Raw genomic sequence first — 15,326 nt, forward strand, 5'->3', positions numbered from 1 at the left:
AGGCTATTTTGTCACTATTCGTAGTGCTTAGTTTCAGGTGTAGGGTTGCTAGCCCGACCGAACCCAGGTCCGGAATCTGATTAGAGCTAGATTAACCTACATACTGACATTCCTGGGGCGGGCTCCACCCGCTGCTGAAGGTTGTATCCACCCTGATCGGAGTGTTTAGTTAGGCACGACCCCATATCCAGAGGCACGTGGTCAGCAGACAAAGTCTGCATAATTCCGGACGAACTCCACTCACCTCCATGCAGCGCAGTGGGTAAAACAGTGCCTCTTGAACGAAGGATCTCTGCTTCAAATCCCGTGTCGCATGGAAGAATCTAATATCTAAATAACTATTCTTATAGTTATTATATGTTTCTACTATTCTTATATGTTTGTTCTTAATTAATGCAAGAGCAGCCCTTTATATGGGCTAGCTTCTGGTAAGCATAGGCACTGTTTCTGTTTTTAAAATACCTGTTTCTGTTCTGTTCATGCAAAAAAACAGAAACAGAACAGAAACAGATGACCTGTTTTTTATTTACCTGTTCTGTTATGTTTCTGTTTTTATAATAACTATTTCGTCCTGTTTCTGTTTTTTTCCTACCTGTTTTTCTTCTGTTTCTGATTTTATTTTAGTGATACGAGAATGAGATATTTGAGAATTTTGAACTTACAAAATTATTTTTAAATCATAATTTGAAATTGTGAAGAAGCGTGGTTACGCCTCGTGCGATTTCTAGAATTGGAACGTAAGTAAAATGATGGAGCTCAGTCTGTCAAACGTAACAAATAGTGCTGCTTAATTGTTTCAGCTAGGCAGAATTAGGGACTAGGAGTCAGATGACAGTAGGTATTTTTTCAAGTGTTAGCAGTGGCGAATCCAAGGGGGACCCCGCTCCCCCCTCCAAGATTTTTTTTTGGTACCCTCATTCCTTATTATTTTTTTTCACTCCTTTGTTTAGACTAAATCTGTCAATTTCGTCAATTATTGGTACCTTTGTCACATTGGGTCCCCCCCCCAAAAATTTTGCTCGTTGGTGGCCTTGTCACATTAGGCCTCGCCAGAGATTTTACTTTAGATGCACCTCTGAATGTTAGGACGGTAAAGGTACAATTTAATTCCACTAAAACAACGTGTTTCTTACAGTACATTAATCCGTCAATTGAGCACGAAAGTTGCATAGGCACTGTCCAAGAGAAGCAGGTCAGCAGGATACAGACAAATCACTTATTACTATATATCCTGGTTCTATTGGCAGGGCCTCTGTCTCTTACATTACATGGGAAATAATTTGCACCTTTAGCCGCGAGAACTTTAATTTAACTTTTTTATGGAATTTATCCTGCTAAATAACATTGACTTGTACGGTTACCGTGCTGACCTGTACATGATAAATACTGATTATTAATTTACAAATTCTCTTAAATACTTAGTCAGAGAGCAATGTATATGTATTGAAGTCTTGTCCAGTAGAAATAAATGTTTTTGCTAGCAAATCTTAATTGCATCAACATAACAAGATAGGCGAATATACTTTTTGTCGTGTTACTAAAATCATCCCTGAATAAAATCAATAGAAATCCTTTCAAGGAAAAGCCTAGAGTTGAAACAAGCTGATTTTCTGTAAGGGCCAAATTCTTATAAAATGCTGATATACTTTTCTCATTCAGTAGGATAGCAATCTTCCGGTGAACAAAGTATTTTTTATCATACAGCACAAGAAATAAAAAAAAATAACACTAAGCGGTGAATTATTTCACGTATCTGTCTCATAAATTCCAATTATAGACAAGCAAATTCCCGAAAAAATTAATATTGTGCTTCAAATGGTCTAAGTTGTTATGAAACCGTATTTGTGATATGCCATTTTGCTTTTATAAGCAGACAGAATTTCTTGGCTTATTGTGCCAACAAAACTGCTCAGGAAACGATTGGTCCCTTTCCCCCTAGTTATGCCAGTGGGGTGAAAAACGTCATTTATTTGGGTGGAGGTGCAATTTTTAAAATGGTAGGCTACTGGAAGGTGCTTCTAAATTTGTAAAAAATCCTAAAATCAACCTTCGTGCTAAGAAAAGTATGATGTCATCTTCTGATGACGACTTGGACGTTCCAAGTAAAACTTCTAAGCTATCTCTTTGGGTATCCCATGTGAGAAAAGGAATCACAGAAAGTATCAGGTGCAACTTCTACAAAATGTCTCTAAAGGCTAAGGGAGTCTCTACCACGACATTTATATACCATCTTAAAAGGAAGGATATTATTGATGTGCACAAAAATGAAGTATATGCGGCTGCTGCAGTAAATAAGAAACCCAAACCAACTAAAAAAAATTATATATCAAGTCAGGTTGCTGCCCAAAAGAAAGCTCCCGATAGCAAAGCAAGGGGCACAGAGGACAGTGAATTAGTGAAATCTGGAATAAGAAGAGCAGACATACGACCATTCCTTATTTCTATTCAATCAAAACAAACTTCTCTGTTGAAGCTCTGCTACAAAACCCTGTTTAAAGACATATTGGCACTTTCTGTGTTTGTTAGGCCAAAATGAAACAGCTTATTTAAAATACAACAGGGGGCTTGAAAGCACCATCTCAGGGAACTATTCATCGTCACATAAATGTTGTTGCTAGAAAAAAAAAGTTAAACAGAATGCTGATGAAAATTATTCAGACTGCCTTTCTGTTCCTTTTTCTGAAAACTCCGGAAGTAAAGATAATTTGGCTGAAGAATCAGATTAAACTGATGCAGTGTCTACAGAAAAGGGTGGGGAAAGTAATGGAGAAGAACAGTGGGGAGTTGGGAGTCTGTCAGAAAACAAGGTTGCAGCATAGGCTATCTGTTGACATGTTACACAGCTTATCTGGATCCTTCAACATTTGGGAGGTTTTCACTTGGGGGTCGTTCTCTGGTCCCTCAATCTTTGACACCATTACTATAGGTACATTATGTAATGATGCAGAGACTGCAAGAGACCCCACTCCAACTCGCCTTTATACTGCTTAAGTCCTTGAGGCTATGGTAGAGTCCGATGAGGAAAGGAAGGCAAAAGTGCAATTTTCTTATATTAAAACTTTAAATTATTGGCAGATCCAGGTTTTATTTGGCGGGGGGGGGGGGGGCTCGGCTAAGAAATAAAATTAGTATTCTTGGATTATGGAATTATAATTAGTTATAGTCGAGGATATCACTACCCTTTTTCCTTTGGGAATGGACTATGAAAACGAACCTACATAATCAAAAGCATGTCCACTCGTATTCTCTAAACAAATATTTAAAGTAGTAACAATTTCTATGATAGAGTAAGTGCATGCGTTGGAGAAAGTACTTTCCGCCGCAATGCAACATACATTTTCAAATTAAATTGTCAAAAAGTACAATTGTCCTTATATTTGCATCATTTGAAAAACTATTTAAGAGAAGAGAATACTTAAAGAAAGTATTATGTAGCAAAGAGTCTAAGTTCCTTTGAAATTCAAAATTTGAGAAATTTCACATTACTTATTTACTTAAGAATGAATTTGGTGGAGGGCATAGAACAATATTTTCTAGCGCAAAACACCGTAAAAATATGCAAAGTACCCTTAAATCATTAATTTTTCGTTTAAATTTTCACACAAATTGGTTTGGAAATAATTAATCTTAAAAGGCTGCTTTAAGCTGCGAGGTAACAATCAATTTTTTAACTAGTAGTAAGAAGTGTCATTTTCCCGTGCATTTTTCTTCTTTCATGCTTTTGTTTGAGATGGCTTCCACACATTAGGATAGAGTGGGGGGGGGGGAGGGGGGAAGCATGGTGTGGAGGGGAAAATTACCCCCTCCCAAATCAACTATATGCTCTGCTTAAATACTAATGACTTTGAGCTGACTGCGTAATTTCATGCTGAAAATTATTTTATTTTCAAAATGTCTCGAATAACTAGTATGTTTTTCCAGGAAGTTTGAGTAGATGCTGTGTAAACATAAAAGTGTATTTTTGGAACGGGAAAATGGAAAAAAATAACCATAAAGAAACAAAAATATGGCAATATTTATGTGCGCAGACAATTTTTCGTCCTTGTATTAGAAAAACTGTTCTTTTTTTGCGGAAAAAATGCTGCAAGAGTACTAGGTTTTTTCAAAAGTGTTACCGCCACAGAAAAGCACTACCCATGGCAAGTGGCAATCCTGACGAGAAGCTAAGGAGAAACTGAAAGGTTAATGTGTTCACTTTGGAGACCCATTCATTTTATGGACCCAAACCAAGAGATCTTTCTGGAGCGGCCAGAAACCACTCTAAACCCTCTTAGCGTAATACTACTAGTGTGTGGAGCGAAAATACATTTTTTATTGTATATTATTTCCTGCGGAAGCAGTATGCCCGGATAAAGTCCAAATGAGGGGAAAGCACAATTTTTAAATGATAAGCTTTAAGGCTTGAATAACTGATGTTATAATTAACTTTACGATAATAAGCCAAAACTTATCATTTATAATTTTTTTTTCTTTAACTTTTAGGTGTTCGAAAAACAGCTGTTTAAACAGCTGTTTTCTGTTTTTACCAGAAAAAGATCAGAAACAGAAAGAGGTCTTCTGTTTTTTTTTTTTACCTGTTCTGTTTTATTCAAGCCGTTTTTTTATTGCTGTTTCTTCAGAAAAACAGAACAGTGCCCATGCTTAGCTTCTGGTAGTCATATATAATTATTGTGTTACACAATGACGTAATGAAAGTAAACCAAATTATCGGGTAAACTGGATTTAAAAAGCTAGGTTTTTGCAGTCTCATTTGTCCTTTTTTTTTGGCGAAATTATCCTTTTTAAGTTCAAATTAATTTAAAAAAAACAAGCTTCTTCAACTGAAAGTAAGGAACAATATTAAAACTTAAAACGAACAGAAATTATTACATATAAGAAGAGGGTTTTCCCCTCCTCAGTACTTCGTTCTTCACGCTAAAGTTCTTTAGTGCTTTTAAAAAAGCTTTTTATTGTTCTAATTAACCAACCTTTGTGTTTCAGGAATTCTTTAAGTCGTTCTTAAAGAACTGGTACGAAAAATCAAACTTTAGCGTAAAGAGCGAGGTTTTGAGGAGAGGACAACACTCCTTATGCACGTATTAATTTCTGTTCGTTTTAAGTTTTAATGTTGCGTCCTACTTTCAGTTGGAAAAACTTGTTTTTTCATACGTAATTTCTGATCTTAAAAAAAAAAAAAATGCCAGGAAATTCGGCTCCCCCTCGACAGAAGGATACCCTAGACAGGTCAATCCCGGTGAAAATTTACCCTGGACGATTACCATTAACATCTGCACATGTAAACTTGAGTCAGCAAAAAGAAAGTAAGACAAATAAAACAATTTAGTATAGGGATTCTGTTCCCCCAGGGTAAAATTTTCACTGAAAAGTTCACCCCCCGAAAACTTCCTTCCTAGTAGAAAATTCTCCCCTTGGAAAATCCCCCCCCCTAGTAGAAAATTAACTCCCCCACCCCGAAAAATCTATGCCTCCTTCCCTCTAACGAACAATGAGCAAATTTCATAATTTAAAGACCTTTCCCAAGGGGCTGTGGGGGGCCGTGTTATCTCCAAAGGCATAGTTATTGGGCCTTTCAACTATGCTGAACAATATGGCTATCCCAAAATTTTGATCGAACGACTTTAATGTAAAAAATGGCGTGGGATGGGAGTTAGCTGCCTTCCAATCTTTGGTCACTTAAAAAAGCCATTAAAGCTTTTAATTTTCGTTCAAATAAGCCCTTTCTCAATATTCTAGGCCAACTGGTTCGATACGATCACCCCTGGAAAAAAACAAATAAACCCGCATCCGTGTATTTTTTTTTTGGGGGGGGGGGATGCAAAATTCTACATTTTTGAAGATGGGAGCTTGAAACCTTTACAATTAGGTTTTCTGATACGCTGAATCTGATGGTGTGATTTTCATTTCCCTTTTTTCGAAAATCAGGCAAATTTTCTCAGGCTCATAGCCTTTGATGGATAAAACTAAACTTAATGAATCTTATATGTTTGAAATCAGCATAAAAAGCCGATTTTTTTGATATACCAATTGATATCAAAATTTTGCTTATTAGAGTTTCGGTTACTATTGAGCCTCGTCTCCTTACTTACACTTTGTTACCACGAACTGTTTGACAATAGAGTTATGCATAATTATTAGATCATCTGACAGAGTTTTAAGGCCCTTATATAAGAAATAATATTAATCATGAATTATGTGTCTAATTTAGGTATGTTATGGTGCTACCAAAAAGTTAATTTATCCATAGTGAAAGGTTGCTTTGGCATATCATTGTCGTCGACATGCAACTATGCAAGTAAAGCACTGCAACATTGATTAGATAAACACTATATATCAGAATGGAAAAAAGACAGCCATGTTTTGATCTTGGCTTGAAACATTCGGGGATCATTCCCTAGACATCGAGGAATACAAAATTTTGTTAGGATAGGGAAAGGACGTCATATTGTCAAAGTTTTTTTTTTTTCTTAAGCTTGAAACTTACAGCCACATTTCTGTGACGCAAAGAGAGCCTATTGTACTGAATATTTGAGCAGAGGGCCCGCCTTATTCCCCCCATAAAAGATTACGGGCGGGTTGGTACAAATTTTCCTACACCCCCCCCCCCAAAAAAAATGGGATCGGAAAGTACTAAGAAAACTTTTCCTCAATTTGAGACTTACATCCTTCAGTCCCTGATCAAAAGGGGATAACAATCAGGCCCGTGCTGGCGTGGCGGGACACTAGGCAAAGTCCTGTCGCGCCCCTGGTCTTGTAAAATAATAGCGGCCTTCGTTTCAAAAAAAAAATAATAAAAAATAGAATTATATATTTTAAAATTATAATTTTTACTGTAGGGATATTAATCTTACGAGAGCTCGCCAACGGATGGGTGTAATGTACATGCTATTTGAGGTATACGTTCTTTTTTTTCCTTGCCTTAACTGGAAAATAAAAGTAATTGACTATTATTTTCATGGCAGCCTGGCAGGCTCTGAGGCCAAAACGTTAGTTTGCGTTAGTTAGCATGGGCTTGACACTCTAGCAATCGGTGTGGACTAACAACGCAGTGGTCGCCCACTCTAAATGGGTTGGGGTTCCACCGTCGACCATATAATGCCCCATAATTTTAATGAGGCGAACCGGGAGCACTAGTGAGGGAGATTTCAAATGAACTCCCAAACTCCCCAACTTCATCCATTGCTACCCAGTAAATCTAATGTGAATTCTTAAATGAAATCCTTCAAAGGATTTCCCGATGGTTAAACTCTAAACATAACAAGATGATATGACAATTGCGTAAATTCCAGGAAAAAATAAGCATTTAGTCCCACAGTAAAGTTTCGGGTACGTCACCCTGTTTGATATAAATGCATGACCGTGGATACATACACATGTTGGACGTTTTCTCTATTATTAAAATGGTATTGGTAGTAAGATTATACTTTTTGCTCTAATTTTTTATTTTGCCAAAGCAATGTTTTCGCAGAAATAGTTTCAAATGGATGGTACATAATATTTGCTACCTCAGCGTTTGTCTGAGACCCTCAGACATATTTTAGTTATCTTCTCTAATGCTGACAAGGCTGTGAACTCCTTTTTTTTTCAAAGTCTTGTTGACTGATAGAGAATGGGTGTTGTTCCCCTACAAGCATTGTGACACAGAAAAAACCTTTTTGGGGTGTGGGGTTATCCAGGTTTGCAGCAGAGGGTTCATCTTGTTTAAAACTGATAAGAAGGGAGAGGGAGAATTACTGTTTTTAGGTGATTTTCAAGCGAGAACAGCGTATAGAGGAGGGTGTGGGAGGGTTAGGTGATCGAAAAGCCCCCTGAGATTCCGCATAATATTTTCTAAAAAATAAAAAAACTGAAACCAAAAAAACCCTATTTTCATGTTTTACCCTCTTCCTTAAGAGTCAGACCTGTACGAAACTATGAAGAATTGCAAGACGGTAAATTTAGTAAAAACGCCCTTTTACATCTAGATCTATTCAGAGACAATTTTTTGTGGGGGATTAATGCTCAACCCATCCCCTACTTGCTGTAAGTATATCCGTAAATTCTACTTAACTTCTTTCTTGCTCATTTTAATTCCCTTTATTTTTCAGTCCAGTAGACGAATTAGAAATGACTGCTGCTACACAACATCTACCTGTGCAGCGAAAATACACAAAGTCTGAAAATTACAAAAAGGGGATGAGACATAATAGGTTTAATGGTATGTCCGAAGAAGAAGAAGTGAAAATGAGAACCTAACCGGATAGTTGGAGTCGGAGTCGGCCCCAATTTACCGTTTACCTAATTCAACTCACTGTAGCACCAAGCCGCCTGAAGACAACAGAGCTCCTCCTCTATCCCTATCTATTGAAAGCCTCCCTCTTTATACCCTCCCAAGAAGTTTCAGTTTCCCTTAAATCTTTCCTTACGACATCCCGTCCACCCCGTCCGGGGGTGACCTGCTTTTCTTTTAGCCCTGGACGGTTGCCCGACAAGGACAATCTTGGGCAATCTATCATCCTTCATCCCTAGAACGTGTCCTAGCCATCTCAAACTTTCTCTCATTATAGCCCTAGAAAACAGGACTGAGCCAGATTTTTCTTACAGCTTACTGAAATACGGTCAGTCAGTCGGCTAACCAAAACAATTCGTAGGCCATTTCTCTCGTAAAAATCTAGCAAATCCTCCTCCGCTTCCTGGAGCCCCCACGCTTCAAAACCATAGCTGACCGCTGGTATCACTGTAGCTTCCAATATTCCAATCTTGGTCCGCAAATTTATTTCCCTTATTTTTCCAAACTTTTTTCGCCAGTACTAAATGAGAAACTCGTTTCATCGAAAAGGTTTCAAACTGTAGCAGTTAAAGAGTAAAAGGGTTGGCATTCTGATATACCATCTCTGTTTCTCTTGTTACAAATACCACCTTATATGGGTTTAATCCTTAAACATTTTGAAAAGTTAGGGTTCTAAAATTTAATCATCAGACTTTAACCTTTTTCTTGGGGTGGCACTGAAACATGCATAGTAGCAAGACTTGAAATTCGATTTAGAATTAGCCTACTCATGAAGATAGCAACCTGAGTTAAGAATTAACACGCATCCCTGATCTTTCTTCTGGCAAAGCACATTTTTGTAGAGGAGCTTGAAACCTCTAAAATAGGGTTTTCTGATATGCTAAATCTGACGATGTGATTTTCATTAGGATCCCTTGACTTTTTGAGGGTGTTCTTTTTTCAACAATCAGGCAAATTTTCTGAGGCTCGTAGCTTCCGATGGGTAAATTAAACTTAATTAGCTTTATATATTTTTAATCAGCTTAAGAAGCCAATTCTTTTGATGCATTAATTGTTATCAAATTCTTTTTTTTAGAATTTCGGCTACTAGCCTATTGGGCCGAGTCGCTCCTGATAAATTGAAGTTCAAAATAAGAGTGCCTACCTGTTCTGGAAATCTAAAACAAACGATAAGCATGGTACTGCACCTTAAATGGCACAGAAAATACTGACTTTTTATGCTATGAAAGCCCACAGACGCATAAAATCATGTTTACTGAAACAGGGTCTACTTCATTCATAAAAAAAAATAATTAACTGTTAACAATATAAGAAAACTAAATTATATTCAACCAGAGACTCGCCCAAAGGCCAAGTCATGGGTTGAATTGCAACATAAATTGAAATATAGTATGCAACAAAATAACGTTCTTTTATAAGCAAAAAATAAAATTTGACTGTGGAATCTTTTTGACAATATCAAAAAATGTTTCGATTTCGCTTCTTATTCTCTATAAATTGTCCTGTCTCTTATATTGAGTTCTGAACTGGAAAACCACTCAATCATTAATTTTGAGACCTGAATGGGGAAAATTGAAACGGACATTTAGCATTCCATTAGAATCACTGATCAATACATGCATTTTATTCTTAACCTTAAAAAAGGCTCATAATATCATTTGATTTTGGATCACCGAGTTGTATAATTTTGAAATCGTCACTTAAAGTTGCAAAGTTGAAGCCGTAGGTCTTCATGATAGAGTAGCAGAAGCAAGCGCCACTTCCTATAGACAGGAAAAATTTATAGACTAACCTACTATCCTACATGTAGGTCATCATATCTTGTTTATTAATGATTCTTATATGACTTTTATATGTGAAATGATTTATTATAATTTTTACAAGTCAAGAGATTCCAGGCTCTGTTCTAATTACGGTCATCGTATAGCTGCGTTTTTATGGCAATCAAGATACCACGTAAAAGACAATCTTGTACCATAAAGTGATGTTTGTGGATTGAATTTCGTTTAATATTTCCAACGAGCAATGTTACTAGCGAGCAATGGTGTTACCAGCGGGGGAGAGAGGGATTAGTTCAGGTCCCCTGCCCCAAAACTCGAAAAATGATCTAAAAATATTTACATTGGCTAAATGAAAGTTATAAAAGACGTTTATATAATTGAATACTTTTCCCAAATGTGGCGCACCTTCCCAGAATGAGTATCGACCACAATCCATATAGTGAAAACAGCATTAGTAGTATCAGGAATTATCCCTGGACGCTTTCTTCCTACTTCTCTCATCTCAACATAGTGGGTCCAATTGCATTCAAGGGAGAAATTGTATCTTGTTATAATTTCAACATCGCCTATCGTAGAGTGTAGGCAATATCGCAAATTTCAGGAGAATGTGAGCAAGGCAACATATTTATAATTCATTTATTTTAGGGTCTAAACAGAAATACAATTTTACTGTGATGCAGCCTTCTGCTTCTTGGGTTTAAGCATGTTATATGCAAGGATGAGACCAAATGTAGACAAAGTCGCAATGGCAACCTAGAAAACCAAGATAAAATCAAGATGCGTTTTCAGTTACTAGCAAGAAACTAACCTATGAGCAGTGTTGCCACCCCTAGTGATTTATCACTTCTTTTTAGTGATTTTTTACATAACCTAAACAAAAAAATATCACTAAATTTGCACATAAATCACTAGATTATTGAAGAAAATCACCTAATCAACCAGAAAATCAATAAAATCTACTGATTTTTTCTGGTCACTCGGTAGCAACCCTGCCTATGAGTTGTTGAGATTGACGAACACCCTCACTTAGAACAACACACAAAGAAAACTAGTATTTATTCTTCAATGGGTAAGATTCTTCTGGAGCTTTAAGTTTATCAAAAAAAGAAAAATTACACCCAATTACTTACTTACTTAGGTCTTCCCACGCCGGCTGGCACATAAGGCGACAACGGTGCCTCTCCATGACGATCTCTCTTGTGCTTTTGACCAAAGTTCTTCGAGCGACGATCTCAAAAGTGCAGCATCCTTCTCAAGGTATTTGCCTAGTGCTGCCTTCTGTCGCCCTCTGATGCCAGAAGGAACCCAACGCCACACATCGTGGGGTAGGCGGCCCTCACCCATCCGCACCAGGTGACCCCAATATCACCATCGGTTAGTCACAATTCTATCGGTCGCGAGCGGCTGCTTTGTCTTTCCATGTATAGATGCGGTGGTTAGCTTATCAGTCCACTGGATACCAAGGATACGCCGAAGACAGATGTTCTCGAAACCCTGGATTCGCTTTTTCAGCTACTTAGTCAACGCCCAAGATCCACATCCGTACATTAGTACGGAGAGGACGTCACTATTGAAAAGCCGGAGCTTGAACTGTAGGTAGCATGCTGTGTTCCTCCACACATTTCTTAGTTTATTGAAGGCACTTCCTGCGCATTTAATCCGTGTGGTAATTTCCCGCTCATGGCTACCATCCTATTTAATAACACTACCAAGGTACTTGAACTTTCCAACCTCATCTAGTACATCAGATCCGATTTTAAGCGGTGGGGCAGGAAGGGTATTGACGCTGTTTTGCATGACCTTTGTTTTCCGTGTACTGCTTGACAGACCAACTCGCCTGGCCATACTGGAGAGTACAGCTACACCCAATAGAACGGTTTTAGCCTTCGAGTGGATTCCCGTTATGTAAATTTTTTTTAAGAGGTTCCTGACTAAGAATTATCCAAATTTGCAATTGTTTTCTGATTAAAGGGTTTTCTTCAAGGACTTTTAAGAAGGAAATTAATTTTATAGTTCTATACGCCCTGAGGGTTTGAATAAATAGTTACACTTTCATGAAACAAATTCCTTTAGGGCTTTATTTTAAATACAAATTGGATAACTTTTTCTTACAGATATAAAAACAATTTCAAACTACTAAAAACAAAACAAAAAAGCAAAGAAAATTTATTTTCCTATGGCAATTTGTGTTTGAGTGAAAACTGGTGTTATTTTTCGACAAAACCCATCAACTACCACCACACTATTCGATGGTTTTCAGTGAGTAAATTAATTTAGATTTTGTCAACAAGCTATTAGTTTTGAAGCTATGTTAGTTTAAGCAACACGTGATCACATGGGGCAAGTTGACGGCAGATTGATACAGTGTATTAACGAACCCTAGCATAATTATTACGGTGCTTCTATATTTTCAATTCCTGATCATGGTGTGAACATACAATAGAAAGATTGGTAGGGGGGAAACACCGATAGTCATTTGAAAAAGCATATGAAGCTGTTAAAGTAAAGACAATGACTTTAAGGAAGACAGCTAAAGCTTGCGAAATCGACAAAACTACATTGTTTCGATTCATTTAAAGGAAAGATAAATCAAGTGGCAAGGAACTTAAAATAAGTTGTGCTAAGCCAAGGCAAATATCAGATGATGAACTGAAAGAACAGTCTAGACACTACGTCATATACTCATCAAGGACATATTATGGGCTGGACGCCTCATAACATTAAAGTACTAGAGTATGAACTAGCCGTGGCTAACCACTCAAAAGATATTAGTCCTCGACACCTAGATAAACCACAAATCCGCCATATGAGACTGATTCAATTCATACATGAAGAGGTACTATCGCCTATCCATTACAGAACATGTTGCAACTAGCCTCAGCCCAGCCACAAGTTTCAAGAAGTCAAATATTGAGATGTATTTCGGCAAATTAAAATGCATTACTAATCAACACAAGTTTAGGGGTACGGATATTTGGAATGTTGATGAGACAGGTGTTCAGACTGTCCAACGATCCAATAAAATTGTAGTCGAGAAAGGGGTACGCATAGTTGGAAAGGCGACATTACCTGAGAGGGGCCAGACTGTTACTATGGCGTTGGCTGTAAACGCAATCAGAAACAGCCTTCCATTGATTTTCATATTTCCCAATGTTTTTTTTAAGGAGCACTTTATTGCAAATGGCACACTTGGTTGTATTGGTACTCAAAACTCAACAGGGTGGATGACAGGTGATTATTTTTACAGGTTCATGAAACATTTCCATAACCATGTCCAGTCATCAAAAGACAATCCATGTGTGGTACTATTAGAAACTGTGATTCTCACTTCTCAGTTGACATCTTGGACTTTTCTAGGGACAATGGTATAGTGATGTTGTCGTTCCCACCACATACTTCACACCACTTGCAACCAATCGACATATCAATCTTTAGGTCTTTCAGAAAGTTATTTTTTGCTGCAATAGATGACTGGATGATAAGTTAACCAAGTAAGACTGTCATAATCTGCGTAATTCCTTTAGTATTTAAAACCGTTCTTTCTAACACTATCACGCCCAAGAACATAATTTCGAGATTTGAAGGATCTGAAATTAACAAAAGCTTACTTTCTTCCTATACAGTAAAGCATGTACTATCTGAAAACAAATTCTACTTTTTTGAAAAATTCTTTCGTTGTGTACTTATCTTCAAACGGACCATATTCCTCGTATAATGTATAGGCTTCAAGAATATGTTATTAAAGTAAAATAATGCCGAGCTTGGCTTGGTAAGAAAATAAGATGCGAAAACTGTCTCATCCCCACTCTCCACTACTAATGAAGCATATTCTGATAAGAATACCAGCATATTCTTAGTTCTCTATTATTCAGCAGAGCTGGGATGTTAATGTCTTTCATTGTGCAAAAGTACTAGGAACATGACCTTCACTACATCTAAATTGCGAATGTGGTTATATGCAATAACATGGACACTCCGCTTCACTTAAATTGCAAATGAGATGACACGAGTTGACATAGACGCTCTTTTTAAGCTGAAACTGACAAGGGAGACGAACCTTGAAGGATCTATACTCTAAGTGAACCGCACTAAGTAAGATTCTCTCTTCCCTGTCTCATTAAAGTACACATTTGTTGGTTACTTTTGTTAATAATATACAAAAGATAGAACTGGTTCTGATATTGTGCTAAAAGTACACTTACATTGGCTCGACCTCTCAAAGTGACAGCGTTGAAGTGTTTGGAAAGACCTTGCAGTTCCGAGCCAGCTTGTGATCCTGCCATTTTACACTAAAATAGAGGAAAAATATTAAATCAATTTTATTACTCTCTTATAAAAGTCTAGTTCCTTACTGTCACAATTTACTAGCTCAATTATATTGAAAACGTTATACTGTAACCACAATTTTTATTTAAAGAGGTAGAAATCTAAAACAAGGTCCAGCAAGAGGAGAAGGCGAGAAGGGGGTACGATACATAGGGGAAGCCTTAAGAGGGCCCAGCATAAACAAATTTTCAATACAGAAAACTATTTTAAAGTTTTAATTAAATTATAATCAAAAATAAATTGTTTACAGCTTTTTAATGACTTCTTTCTTCTAAATAGAAATCGTAATAATAGTACAATTGTGCACACACGAATTTTCATCGTAGTTATCTTTAATCTTAACAAATTTAGCCTGAATTCACTTTCATTGTGGAGATAGAATAAATTCGGAAACTGTAGTCACCGAACTGCTTGAGGAGTCTACAAGGTAATTTTAAGGGATTCACGAATTACATGCTAAATTCAATGTGTACAGCCTAATCAAAGGGGAGGGATTAATTGAAATCTAGATTTCGTACCTTGTGGACAATTTACAAGGGTAGATGATGGGAAAGGCACCTGTTCAAATACACACCACGACCTCAAATATTGATGATGCCACACCAAAGTTAGTACAACCAAAGTACAAAAGATTTAGAATTTCATGCGAGCTAACTTCTTCCCCCCCCCCCAAAAAAAACTACTCTATATTTATAAAAACTCTATTTAAAAAAAAACTAGCCAAACTATATTCTGGAATAACTTAAATAGTGTTTTTAAGTCCTTTTCCCATTACCCTTAGGCACGTCACCATCGACATATCAGATTTTCAGACATTCTTTTTTATTATTACCACCGCATCTAATTATTTTAAAAATGGTCGCAGTGGAAGCAGATTTTACTGTAAGCAGAAAATATAACAATTATAATTTTTCATTTCTCTTTGTTAAATCGTGTTCAGTTAAACTGATTTA

Source organism: Artemia sp. Qi Xiang Cuo, chromosome 6 (genome assembly GCF_049724085.1).
Source record: "Artemia sp. Qi Xiang Cuo chromosome 6, ASM4972408v1, whole genome shotgun sequence".
Classification (NCBI taxonomy): domain Eukaryota; kingdom Metazoa; phylum Arthropoda; class Branchiopoda; order Anostraca; family Artemiidae; genus Artemia; species Artemia sp. Qi Xiang Cuo.